This window comes from Mesoplodon mirus, assembly GCF_964341445.2.
Source record: "Mesoplodon mirus genome assembly, chromosome: 2".
Classification (NCBI taxonomy): Eukaryota; Metazoa; Chordata; class Mammalia; order Artiodactyla; family Ziphiidae; genus Mesoplodon; species Mesoplodon mirus.
In genome coordinates, this window is record NC_138977.1 from 13,138,194 (window position 1) to 13,151,929 (window position 13,736).

The 13,736-nt window shown below is 39.4% G+C and overlaps 1 protein-coding gene across 3 annotated transcripts in view; it reads left to right on the forward strand.

Moving 5' to 3' along the window:
- The first annotated feature begins 398 nt into the window (after nucleotides 1-398).
- The window catches only part of CLGN (calmegin), a 45,472-nt gene continuing 32,134 nt past the window's right edge, over nucleotides 399-13,736 (forward strand). Inside the window, exons 1-2 of one of the 3 annotated variants that reach the window (XM_082610963.1) lie at nucleotides 399-526; nucleotides 4,183-4,294. The gene's annotated coding sequence lies outside the window, so the exon portion shown is untranslated. The other 2 variants (XM_082610962.1, XM_082610964.1) reach the window with 2 other exon arrangements.

The following is a 13,736-nucleotide window of genomic DNA, read 5'->3' on the forward strand; positions in this document are numbered from 1 at the left end:
CCTGCCCACCACAATGACGTCTCATCAGAACATCTAGAACTCCATGAAAGGCCTGGGGTACTAATTGGACGCTGCTCAAATGTGATTTACTCAAAATTCAGGACCTAATTATGTGCATTAGGAAGCAGAACCTCACAGTTTGCAGAGGGCAGGCGCTCTGCGGGAGGGAAAAGTCTTCGGATGGATAACGATAAGGATAAGGAGGAATTCCAGGCCAGCTCTGGAGCCGGATCCACGGAACGATTGGCCGGCTGCGGCGGCGCGGCGCGTGGTCGGGAGAGTGCGCCCGACTGCGCCTGCCTCGCCCAGCGTCGCCCCTCTGCGGCCGTTGAGCCCCTCGGTGCAGGTGCGCGCGGCACTCGCCTCGGGCCGCCGCCTTCTCCCCGCCCACGGCCGCACGCGCATGCGCAGTTAGCAGTCGCTGCTGGGCGGCCGCCGGCGGGATTGCTGTAGGGAGACGCAGGGACCAAGTGGCAGCGACTCGGACGTCTGAGCTGCCACTGCCGAAAACGGGCCCGCAAGGCAGGTGCGTGGGCAGTAAGCCACTTTCCCGCGTCCCTTTGCCCACGGGCTGGGGTGAGGAATCCGAGTCCTGGCTTCTTCCCTCGGGGCGGAGATTCCTGGGCCGCACCCCTTTCTTTGGCGAGCCGCTAGAAGGAACCGGTAGGGTCCAGTGAGGGGGTGCGTGTTGAGTTCGGGGATGGGGATGCAGCCAGCGAGGTTTTGGGGCGGGCTCTCCCGGCCTCGGGAGTGGGAAGGCCGGCCCGGGAGGCGGGCGTTGAGGCCACCTCCGCGTCCGTTGGGTCCTCCGGAACTGCTGTGTCCACCGCCTCGCTGGGGCTGGCGCGGGAAGGCCAGGTGTCTCCCTCAGCCTGGCCTGTCCCCGACGGTTAAGGGGCCCCAGGGAGCCGAGTCCGTTATTCCAGCGGTTGCCATTTCAGCCCTGTTCCACGCTCGATCCCCGGTGCGCGCTCCCGAGGGATGGAGAAGGGGCCCAGTAGCCTCTCGGCGCTGCTCACTCCGCCGGCTACTTCTCACAAAAACGCGAACCAAACCAAAATAGGCTCAGCTTACGCCCTCCCCGCCTCTGTAAAGGCGAAGGGACCTAACCCTCACGGGGGTGTGTCCTTTGACTCCCGGCCGCTCCCTCGAGGCGATGCCTGGGGCCCGGTGCGCGCGGATAGGGAGGGACCTAGAGGGTTGTGTTGAATCCCACGAAGCCCTGAGGACTCGAGACTCATTATCGCCGAAAGCCTGTTTACAATGATCAGATACTTGAGCTGATTTTATTTATAGCATCTGCCTGAGAGACAAAGAGGATGGAATCTAAAAAAAAAAAAAATGGTCATGAAGAACCTAGGGGCAAGACAGGAATAAAGATGCAGACCTACTACAGAATGGACCTGAGGACACGGGGAGGGGGAAGGGTAAGCTGTGACAAAGTGAGAGAGTGGCATGGACATATATACACTACCAAACGTAAGGTAGATAGCTAGTGGGAAGCAGCCGCATAGCACAGGGAGATCAGCCCGGTGCTTTGTGACCACCTAGAGGGGTGGGATTGGGAGGGAGACGCAAGAGGGAAGAGATATGGGGATATATGTATATGTATAACTGATTCACTTTGTTATAAAGCAGAAACTAACACCATTGTAAAGCAATTATACTCCAATAAAAATGTTTTAAAAATCACTGTAGAATTAAAAAAAAAAAAGCAAATGGCAACAAAGTTCAGAAGGGAGAAAGTAAATCGAGTGGCCATGGGAAGACCTCTCTAATTAGAAGAGAGTTATTTTATACTGAAGATTTTTGATGCATAAAAGCCATCAAAACCCTGATCTAGCCTTCTGAATTTGCTTGCTTTAAAATTTTTACGTCACTCTAGGTCTTTTAATCACTCTAGGTAGCCCTCCTTTTGGTAATTGTTTGACTTCTTTTCAGTTTACAGTTTTGTCTTTATATCTCATTGGTTTGATCTTCCAGTCAGGTTTAGACCTTATCTCTAAGTCCTTCGAAGATAGCCTTTATCTAATCAAGTTAATTATTGTGTGTGAATGATGCATGTTAATGGATCTGTAGAAGCTGAACAGTGCTATAAATTAACCTTATTGCTTGTTTTCAGTACCTAATAAGTTTTAGTGCTCTTAACTACAAAGCTAGAATTGCTAACTTTAATGGAACTTTAGATCATCCAGGTTAACCCTTAAACTTAACAAATGAAAAAAAAGGTTTAGAACAGTTTGAAGCCCTTCCGTTTTTAATAACAGAACAATAAACTTGGTGCCATGGTGCCAAGCTCAGTGTACCTTCTATCATATTATTTTGTAGTTGAGCTCCTGAAGCTGCATGACAACTAAAACTTTAAATAGTGATTTTTCAAACACTACTTTTGAGCCATAGTGGTGTTGGTGAGTCCTCAGTCAGCCATTAAAACCGAATAGCAGGTGAATGGTACAGCCACTATGGAGAACAGTATGGAGGTTCCTTAAAAAACTAAAAAGAGAACTACCAGATGACCCAGCAGTCCCACTACTGGGCATATACCCTGAGAAAACTATAATTCAAAAAGAGTCATGTACCAAAATGTTCATAGCAGCTCTATTTACAGTAGCCCGGAGATGGAAACAACCTAAGTGTCCATCATCGGATGAATGGATAAAGAAGATGTGGCACATATATACAATGGAATATTACTCAGCCATAAAAAGAAACGAAATTGAGCTATTTGTAATGAGGTGGATGGACCTAGAGTCTGTCATGCAGAGTGAAGTAAGTCAGAAAGAGAAAGACAAATACCATAAGCTAACACATATATATGGAATTTAAGAAAAAAAATGTCATGAAGAACCTAGGGGTAAGACAGGAATAAAGACACAGACCTACTCGAGAATGGACTTGAGGATATGGGGAGGGGGAAGGGTAAGCTGTGACAAAGCGAGAGAGAGGCATGGACATATATACACTACCAAACGTAAGGTAGATAGCTAGAGGGAAGCAGCCGCATAGCACAGGGAGATCAGCTTGGTGCTTTGTGACCACCTGGAGGGGTGGGATAGGGAGGGTGGGAGGGAGGGAGACGCAAGAGGGAAGGGATATGGGAACAGATGTATATGTATAACTGATTCACTTTGTTATAAAGCAGAAACTAATACACCATTGTGAAGCAATTATACTCCAGTAAAGTTTAAAAAAAAAAACTGAATAGCAGAAGATAGCAGAAAGGCACTTCAGTTATAAGAAATAGTATATAGAAAGCATGAATGTGTTAATAGGTGAGTGTTAAGAGTAAGAAATGAGCCTTAAAAGGGCAGAATTTATACTGAGAACTACAGACTATTGAACATTTTTATAAATAGGTAGTAAAGTAAGACTTGTTCTTTTTTAGAAAATTCATGCTGGAGAGAAGGTGGCAGATAGATTGATTGATTGGGAAGGCTGGAAGTGAAGAAGCAAAGTGGAAGTTTACTGATCCTTTTCGGAAACCATGGATTCCCAAATTAAGGCTGTGGCATGGATATAGAAAGATACATTCAAGAAATATCCAAATGCACTTCGTTACCAATGATACAGGATATCAATGAGAAAGAATAGTCTTAAGATAGTGGCAAAGCAACTTGGCTGATTTGGTTGACTGGAGGTGAAGTTAATGGGAGAAGGGAATTGAGGAGATAGAGAACAGCTTTGGGAGGAAGGACCAGCCTCAAATTAATAGAGGCTTTGGTACATCCTTGAAGATGGATAGTGATTTGAAACTAAAGAGTGGCCTCTGTGCTGTGGAGATAACATTTGGGAGTTTTTAGCTAGCTTTTATAGGTAGAAGTCAAGAGTATATGAAAGGTAAGGAGAAAGTCTGGGGACAGAACCCTAAGGAACAGCAACATTTACAGGAGATTAGAGAAAGAGCCCGTGAAGGCGGCCGAGGAAATGAAGAGAATCAAGAATCAGGAATAGCATCATAGAAACCACGGGAGGAGAGGGCTTCGAGGAGGCCGTAGCAAGGTCAAGAGAGAGCAGTCGGCAACAGGACTGAAAAATGCTATTGCCTTTACCAGCTGAGACGTGGTTGGTAGAACTGTTCCAAAGAAGCTAGAACCAAGTACAAGAACGATAAAAGTATTCGTGTTTCATTGTTGCCGTACCAAACTTAGCAGCTAAATGCAGCACAAATTTATTTTCTCACAGTTCTCTAGGTCAGCAGTCTGACACAGGTCTCACCGAGCTAACATCAAGGTGTTGGCAAGGCATCATTCCTTACTAGAAGCTCCGGGGAGATTCCGCTTCCTTGCTCATTCAGGTTGGTTGCAGAATTCAATTCCTTTTGGTTGTAGGACTGAGGTTCCTGTTTCCTTGTTGACTGTCAGCTGAGAGTTGTTTTCAGCTTCTAGAGACCACCTACATTCCTTGGCTCATGCCCCCCCCTTCCTCCATCTTCAAGATCTCTGTGGTGGGCGGAGTCCCTCTCACTCTTCAAATCTCTTCTGCCCTCTTTCACTGACTTCCTCTTCCACTTTTAAGGGCCCATGTGATTATGTTGGGCCCGCTTGCATAATACAGAATACTGTCCCTATTTTAGGGTCAGCTAATTAACAACCTTAATTCCATCTAAAAAGTCCCCTTTGCTATGTGAGGTCACGCTCACAGGACCCAGTGAATAGGGTGTGGACATCTTTGGGGGGTCATTGTTGTGGCTACCATAGGAAGTTAAAAGTACTAACAGTTCATGGATACATTCTTTCTAGATGCTTTTGTTAAGGAAAGGTGATACCTAGAAACATTTACATTATGTAGCATGTGATAATTATAGTAAATAGTAAGCCTTACTGTTTATCCTTGAGTTTTGTAACTAAGAAATGCAAGTATCTTCTTAAATACTCTGAAATTTGTGTGAACACTATAAAATTTTAAAGTCTCATAGGAGTATAAGGTAATACTATGAAGTTGTTAGTTTTTATATTTTTATGTAGCCTTAAGCTGCTTTAAAATCTTTGCTGGAAAGATTTTAAAGGCCATTTAACCAGCTAACTAGATATATGTGCATAAAATATAATTTGGATACACCTCAAAATATGGCTTTTAAAATATAAAGCCCACAGAAACTGGAATGGATGTCTACAGGATGGAACATACTAACAAAATATTTAACCTTGTGTTTTATAGGCCTAGAACCTCACTGCCATTTAGTGAGTTAAATTGTTAAACCTTCTAACCTTAGAGCCTTAATGAAAGGAATGTAGAGTTTGAATAGACCTAACTTTGAGTCTTGCCTTTGTTGTTTATTAGCATTCTATATCCTTGAGTAAGTTACTTACCTCCCTGAGCCTTGCTTTCCTTATGTATAATGGGGTACTAATACCTTCACCGCAGAGTAGCTGTAAGGATTGGAATTAACATGTCTGAAACACAGTAAATACTTGAAACAGCACTTCCTGTTCTCCTTGTTCCATTCCTCCCTTTTCAGTTCCTTTCTCAAGTGCAGCTTCCTTTGCCCTTGGCCTAGGGGAATCAGTCCTTTGCATTCTTTGCACCTCACTTTGAATGTAACTTTCTCAAGGAGGCTTTCTCTGCCCTTTCCCCTACCCTGTAAATTCAGTTCCCCAATTACCAACTCTTAAAACTTCTTTACTAGTCTGTCACTTGTTACAGTTTACATGATATACCTGGGTTATTTGTTTAATGTCTGCTTTCCATCCCAGACTGTAAGCTCTTTGCGATCAGGGGCCATGTGTGTTTTACTAATTACTGTAAATTCAGTGTCTAACATCATGCCTGGCACATAATTGACAACCATAGGTATTTGTCAAATGAATTTGTGAATGATGAATTTTATTATCTACTGGCTAACCTGTCTTGAATTTCTGGAAACATTAGCCACCACAAAATTAATAAATCCCTGGTGCAGCTTATTCTGAAGGATGCTCGTTTCTTCTGTGAATAAGTACCTGCATTTCGAATGGAGTCTTGCGCTTCTTTGGAAGTAGGCTGCCTCTTTAAGATGCCACTGTTACCTACCTCTCCACCTTATTTGTGATCCTTCAAAGTGAACTTTCTATGTGCTACATAGCCTACATAGCCAGATAATTCCAAGAATACCCTCTAATTTTGGTGAAAATTTGTACAGTTTTATTTTTCTGATGTGGTAACCCAAAATTTTTTCATCTAATTTTTTTGTTTACTGTCTTTTCTAGTAAATTATGAATTGAGTTGTTAAAATGCAGCATGTCTACAGCAAGATTCTGAAATAACTCACAATGAGATGTTTCTTCATAGATGTAGAGTAAAAATGAAAAAATATGTTTAATTCCCCCATATTAAATTAGAACATAAAACTGCAAACTTTCTAGATTATTATCTCCTTATCTATAGGAAAGCTTTAACTATGTTAAGTTTTAACAATGTTCTAAAAAACTTTAGAGGGCCGTTGTTGGAAGCATTGAGATACCCATTTCTCTGTCATAAAACCATAGTTAAAGACATCTATTATATAAGGATTCAGTCCATAAACTTTTCTAGGAGTTAAGTTGTAAAAAAGGATTTTTTCCTCCAAGGATCTTGTAGACTTTTATAGACAGTGAAAACTCCTTCATTTTATTTCGGGCCTTCCCCTAACTGCCTGGAAACCCTTTTGCCAAGTTTATCTTTGCAGTGCTGGTACAACAATAAAGTCATTCTAGTTTGTTGCTTAGTAACATCTATTTCTCTCCACCCATAACCTTTTTTTCTTGTCATTTATGCATTCATTCATTCTGTGAATATGTATCGTTCTCTACCATGTATCAGCACTCTTTGGCTAGCACTGTGAATACAGACGTGAGAATTCTGGCTCTCGGTGGGCTTATATTTTTGTCTGTTTTCTGCTGCAAGTTTCCTCAAGCAGTTCTTTTGGAACTATGTAGAGGTAGTATAAATCCTAAATAAATAAATGTATCATTATAAGGTTTATATAACCATTATTTTGAAAATGATGCTATTTAGTCCATTTTAACTTTAGTGTGTAGCTATGTTTTTAAAGCCCAGTGCAGAGTTAGTTCATTCTTTCTATAATTACTATGACCAAATACCATCCCCATATCCTGGATTTCAGCTCTGATCACTTCACTAATCTCAGACCTTCAGTAGTTTTCTGAATTTTATAGGATCAGATCCAGAATCTTTGCAACACTTTGTAGGTCTTTGCCTAAATCACCAGAAAGTTGTATTTTCAACTATTATTTCTGCTGTTACGGTTCTTTCCCCACTTTTTACTGTATTTCTTGAGATATTTTCATTGTTTCTAAGTCCTTCTGATTTAGAAAAAAAAATACTCAGTTTTAGTTAACAGTATATATTAGATAAGATAATGCTCACATAGAAAATTTAAAAATCCCAGATGCCTAACATAATTTCTGGTTGCTGGTGTCCTGAGGAGTAGATGGAACCACAGGGTGCCCAGATATTTGGTCAAACATTATCTTGGGTGTGTCTGTGAGGGTGTTTTTGGATGAGATTAACATCTGAATGGTAGGCTGAGTAAAGCAGATTGCCATCCCCTAGGTGGGTGGCCTTCATCCAAACAGTTGGAGGCCTGAATAGAACAATAAAGCTGATACTCCAATGAGGAAGAGGGAACTCTTCCTGCCTGACTGGCTGAGCTGGGACTTCAGTTTTTTTCCTGCCCTTGGATTCGAACTGAAACATTGGCTCCTCTTGGGTCTTGAGCCTGCTGGCTTTCAGACTAGAGCTTTTAGCGTTGGCTCTCCTGGCTTCCAGGCCTTTAAACTCAGACTAGCACTATATCATTGGCTTTCCTAGGTCTCATTTAACTCCATTCACCTGAGTCATGCTTAACTCCAAGAAAAATATAGTATAGTCATGTCTCCTGAGAAAAGAGAAAATAGCTTGTTGATCAGCCAGCAATCTCTCCCAAGTATCTCATACTTGGCCAAAGTTACTTATATTTCAATTTGTTATTGAACCAGCCCAGAGGCAGTGCAGAGAACATACAGGAGATCAAAGATATATGCAAATGGATGTGCTTCTCCAGTGCCTCCTTTCTTCTTCATGAAGGCACAGATATTTTGCGATTTCAGCAACCTGTATGGAGTGAGGAATACTCAGGACGCTTAGAACCATGGGCTTGCTATCTTTTATACATTTGTAAGGAGGCAAGGAGGTGGTGTCAGCACTAAAAGTTCTGTATTATACCATATAAACAAATTCTTGCTGCACTAAAACTGTATAACTTAGGACAACCATATAGCTCAATAGGAATTAGAAGACTTGAACAACACTATAAAGCAATTGGACTTAATACACATACACAGAACACTTCACCTAACAATAGCAGAAAGAAAAATTAATGCCAGTCTTCCTCAAACTCTTCCAGCAAGTTGAAGAGGAGGGAATACTTACACACTCAGTCTATGAGGGCAGCATTACCCTGATACCAAAGCCAGACAAAGACACTGTAAGAAAACTACAGACCAATATCCCTGATGAATATTGATGAAAATACATATTTTTCTTAAGTGCACATGGAATATTCTCTAGGATAGACCATGTGTTAGGCCACAAAACAAGTCTTAACAAATTTTTAAAAGTTGAAATCATTCAAAGTATCTTTTCCAGTTACAGTGTAATGAAACTAGAAATCAGTAGCAGAAGGAAAGCAGCAAAATCCACAAATATGTGGAAATTAAAAAACACACTTTTAGGGCTTCCCTGGTGGCGCAGTGGTTGAGAGTCTGCCTGCTGATGCAGGGGACACGGGTTCGTGCCCCGGACCGGGAAGATCCCACATGCCGTGGAGCGGCTGGGCCCATGAGCCATGGCCGCTGAGCCTGCGCGTCCGGAGGCTGTGCTCCCGCAACAGGAGAGGCCACAACAGTAAGAGGCCCGCATACCGCAAAAAAAACAAACAAACAAAAAAAACACACTTTTAAACAACCAAATGGGTCAAAAAAGAAAGGAAATTAGAAAATATCTTGAGATAAATGGAAAAAAAATCCCACAAGAGACCAAAACTTATGGTATAGAGTGAAAGCAGTGCTAAGAGGGAAATTTATGGCTGTAAACACTTACAGTAAAAAAGAAAGATCTTAAATTAACAACCTAACTTTATAACTTAAGGAACTAGAAAAACCCAAAGCTAGAAGAAGGAAGGAAATAATAAAGATTAGATAAGAGATAAATGAAATAGAGAATAGATAAACAACCGAAAATGTCAGTGAAACCAAGAGTTGGTTCTTTGAAAAGATCAACAAAATTGATAAACCTTTAACTAGATTGAATTAAAAAAGAAGACTCAAATAATTAAAATCAGAAATGAATGAGGGGACATTATAACTGATTCTATAGATATAAAAATTTTATGAGGGAATGCTGTAAACAATCATATGCCAACAAAATGGATAACCTAGATGAAATGGACAAATTCCTAGAAACATACAACCTATTCAGACTAAATCATGATGTTGTAGGAAATCTGAACAGACCTGTAACTAGTAAGGGAATTGACTCAGTAATCAAAAACCTCTCAACAAATAAAAGCCCAGGAGTAGATGGCTTAACTGGTGAGTTCTACCAAACACTGAAAGAAAAATACCAACTCTCCTCAAGCTCATCCAAAGCACTGAAGAGAAGGGAACCCTTTCAAACTCATTCTATGAGGGCAGTATTACCCTGATACCAAAACCAGACAAAGAAACAACAAGAAAACTGCAAACCAATATCCCTGATGAATAATGTTGCAAAAATCCTTACCAAAGTATTAGCAAACAAAAGTCAAAAGCACATTAAAAGATTGGGACTTCCCTGACAGTCCAGTGGTTAAGACTCTGCGCTCCTACTGCAGGGGGCATGAGTTTGATCCCTGCTCGGGGAAGTAAGATCCCACATGCCATGTGGTGTCGCCAAAAAATTTTTAAAAATTAAAAAAAATAAGAAATACATGACTATAGGCTTAAAAAAAAAAAAGATTTATACACCATGACCAAGTGGGATTTATTCCTGGAATGCAAAATGGTTCAACGTATGAAAACCAATTGGTGTAATGCATCACATTGTCAATGGAGGGGAAAGAAACCATATGATCATCTCAACTGATGCATAAACAGCATCCGATGAGTTCCAACACCCTTTTATGATAAACACTCAACAATATATGAATAGAAAGAAACTACCTCAATGTAATAAAGGCCATATCTGAAAAATCAACAGCTAACACCATACTCAATGGTGAAAGACTGAAAGCTTTCCCTCTAAGATCTGGAACAAGACAAGGATGCCTGCTTTTGTCACTTCTATTCAACATAGTACTGGAAGCCCTAGGCAGAGCAGTTAGGCAAGAAGAAGACATCCAAATTGACAAGGAAGAAGTAAAATTATCTCTGTTCACAGACAACATTATCTTATATGTAGAAAACGTAAAAATTCCACCAAAAAAATTGTTAGAAACAATTTTTAACAAAATTTTGTTAAAATTCTTTTAACAAAAGAATGGTGGTTGCCTGGGGCTTGGGAGAAGGGGATATAGAGGAGTTGTTGTTTAAGGGGTATAGGATTCTAGTGTTGTAAGATGGAAAAAGAGATGTGGAGATAAGATGTACAGCAGTGTGAATGTTCTTAACACTACTGAACTGAACAGTTAAAATTGGTTTAAATGATAACTTTTATGTGTATTCTACCACAATTAAAAAATGTTAAACTGGGCTTCCCTGGTGGCGCAGTGGTTGGGAGTCCGCCTGCCGATGCAGGGGACACGGGTTTGTGCCCCGGTCTGGGAAGATCCCACATGCTGCGGAGCGGCTTGGCCCGTGAGCTATGGCTGCTGAGCCTGCGTGTCTGGAGCCTGTGCTCTGCAATGGGAGAGGCCACAACAGTGAGAGGCCTGCGTACTGCAAAAAAAAAAAAAAAAAAAAAAAAAAAAATAATAATAATAATGTTAAACTGCACAAGTTAGTTACTTCAGTGTTTTGTAAATTACCCCATTGTCAGGCCTCTCAAAGCTCCAGTGCAGGCCTAGCAGTATCTTACCTCTCTTCTTAAGAAATGATGTGTGACAAACCTCACAGTTTTGTTTGGAGCTTGATGACATGTTGGCACCATAGCATGGTAGACCTCCAAGTAATACTGCAAACTTCATGATATAATTCTCAATTGTCCGTTGGTGCATCACTGAATAATGATAGAATACTGCAGAATTAAGCAGAAACTGTTAGGTCTGTATTTCTGATTTTTTAAGAAAGGAATAAATAGCAAAAACAACCTTGGACTATATCATTTTCTTAATGGAGACTATTATCCTGTAGAACTGCATTGTCTGCAGAATTGTTAATGACCACTTACAGTTTATTTTTGAGTATTCCACTTGTATAGTAAGGTTGATATGACCATTCTGGGTGAATATCTTCATAGCTTAATACTAATAATCATCTAAATTTTGGAAATTTCCAGGAGGTTTGAAATGTATTATGTTACGATTTTTGCAATTTCTTTCCATTGCTTTATCAATAAACATATAATCAGTGGGGTAAGATTAAAATAAGAAGTAGAATGGTATATTGATGTAAAGTTTTGGATTCTCATCTTGTCTCACATTTCCAGTCATGAGAATTTGATGAGGTTTTTGAATCCTTCTGCTTTCAGTTTGTAGATTGGGAGTAATAATGGCTATCCTTGTGATGTCCTAGGTTGCAAAGATTAAAGTAGCTAGTTCCTTTATGAAAATGAATGATTATAGTCATAGAACTTTAGAGAAGAAACAAACTTTCCAGATAAAGGGTTTTCTAAACTTTTTTCTGAAGCTTTGGCAACTGTTTCTGAAAGAAAGTTAGGAAGAACCTAATGTAGAAAATAAATAATATACACTACTGTATTTGAAATAGATAACCAACAAGAACCTACTGTATAACACAGGAAACTCTGCTCAATACTCTGTAATAACCTAAATGGGAAAAGAATTTTAAAAAGAATAGATACATGTATATGTATAACTGAATAACTTTGCTGTACACCTGAAACTAACACAACACTGTTAATAAACTGTACTCCAATATAAAATAAAAATTTTTTAAATAAAAAAATAAAAAATTATATAAAGCAAAAAAAAAAAAAAGAAAGAAAGAAAACAAATAAAATTGGCTGAAGTAAGAGTAGGGTTCCAGAGAGGACACTGCCTGCTTGGTTTCCCCTTAATTCTTCTCTGGCAGCCCAATCCACCAGAGCTCAAACAAAGCACTTAGAACATGTTTTTTCAACAAATTTAATTATTAAGAAACTAAACTGTGCATTCATTTTGAAGGAGAAGATATGGGGCTAAAGTGATATTAATGTTCATTATTACTGCTATTATTATTTTATGCATTTCTATTTTACTCAAATGTTATTGATAGCAAGTCAAGAAAAACACCTTTTGCTTTGTTATATAAGTCATGGAAGGCTCTTAAACTTTTAGAACAATGAAGCTTTTAGGGTTGTTAACAGTTTAATAAGCAATGTGTAAATGTACTCATATCTGTGCCAATTAGTGAAAATTTAAAAAACCCCTACCTTACTGTTATTAAGTCAAAGTGATCCCTTTATATTTACTTTCTATCCCAGTTAAACTCTTTTTTATGACTCAAGAGAGATTAAACTCTTCTAATCAAATTATGATTAGTATGCATCATTTTTTGTGTTGTCTTTGTCTGTAAAAATGGTGGTATTAACACACCTTTTAATATAGAATGTTCATATTATGGTAGAATGGTGTTGATTTTTTTAAACCTGCAATTTTCAAAGTAAACTTTAAAGTTGTACCCAGTGGCCTTTAGAAGAAATTAAAGCTAACTGGCCCGTACATTCATGTAGAGTTTTGATCTCATTGAAAAGGGTTAGTTGAGCTAACCAAATGGAAAAATGCTTTCTATAGTCTGATGCTTCTTTTTCGAAAACAGCTTAATTGATATATTATTTGCATGCCTACAAGTTGACCTATTTAATGAGGGTAATTCAGTGAGTTTTAACATATTTAACACATTTACAGAGTTATGCAACCATTACCATATTCCCATTTTAGAATATTTTCATTACCCTCAAAAGAAACCCTGTGCACATTAACCCTTTCTTCCCATTTCTTTCCTTTCCTTAGGCAATCACTTATCTATTTTCCGGTTTTATGGATTTGCCTATTTAAATGGGGTCATACAATATGTGGTCTTTTTATGACTGACTTCTTTCACTCAGCAAAATGTTTTTGAGATTCATCTGTCTTGAGATTCATCTGTCTTGTAACACATTAGTACTCCTTTCTATTTTATTGCTAAATAATATTCCAGTGTATGAATATTCCACATTTTGTTTATCCATTCATCAGTTGATGAACATTTGGGTTGTTCACACTTTTTTGGCTATTATTAACAATTTTTTTTAAACATTTACATTCCAAGTTTTTGTTTGGACATCTGTTTCATTTCTCTTGGGTAGATACTTAGGAGTGGAATTGCTGAATCATAAGGTAATTCTATTTTTAACAGTTTGAAAAACTGCCACACTGTTTTCCAAAGCTCATTTTGTATTCCTGCCAGCAATGTATGAGGATTCCAGTTTCTCCACAGCCTCCCAAAACTTGTTATTATTATCTCTCTTTGATTATAGCGATTCTGGTGGGTGTAGAGTGCTATCTCATAAATTCAGTGTTTCTTAGGCAGACCCATATAGGTCTGTAGATATGTTCTGCAGAATATAAGAGTTCTAAGAATATACTTTAAAAAAATTTTTTT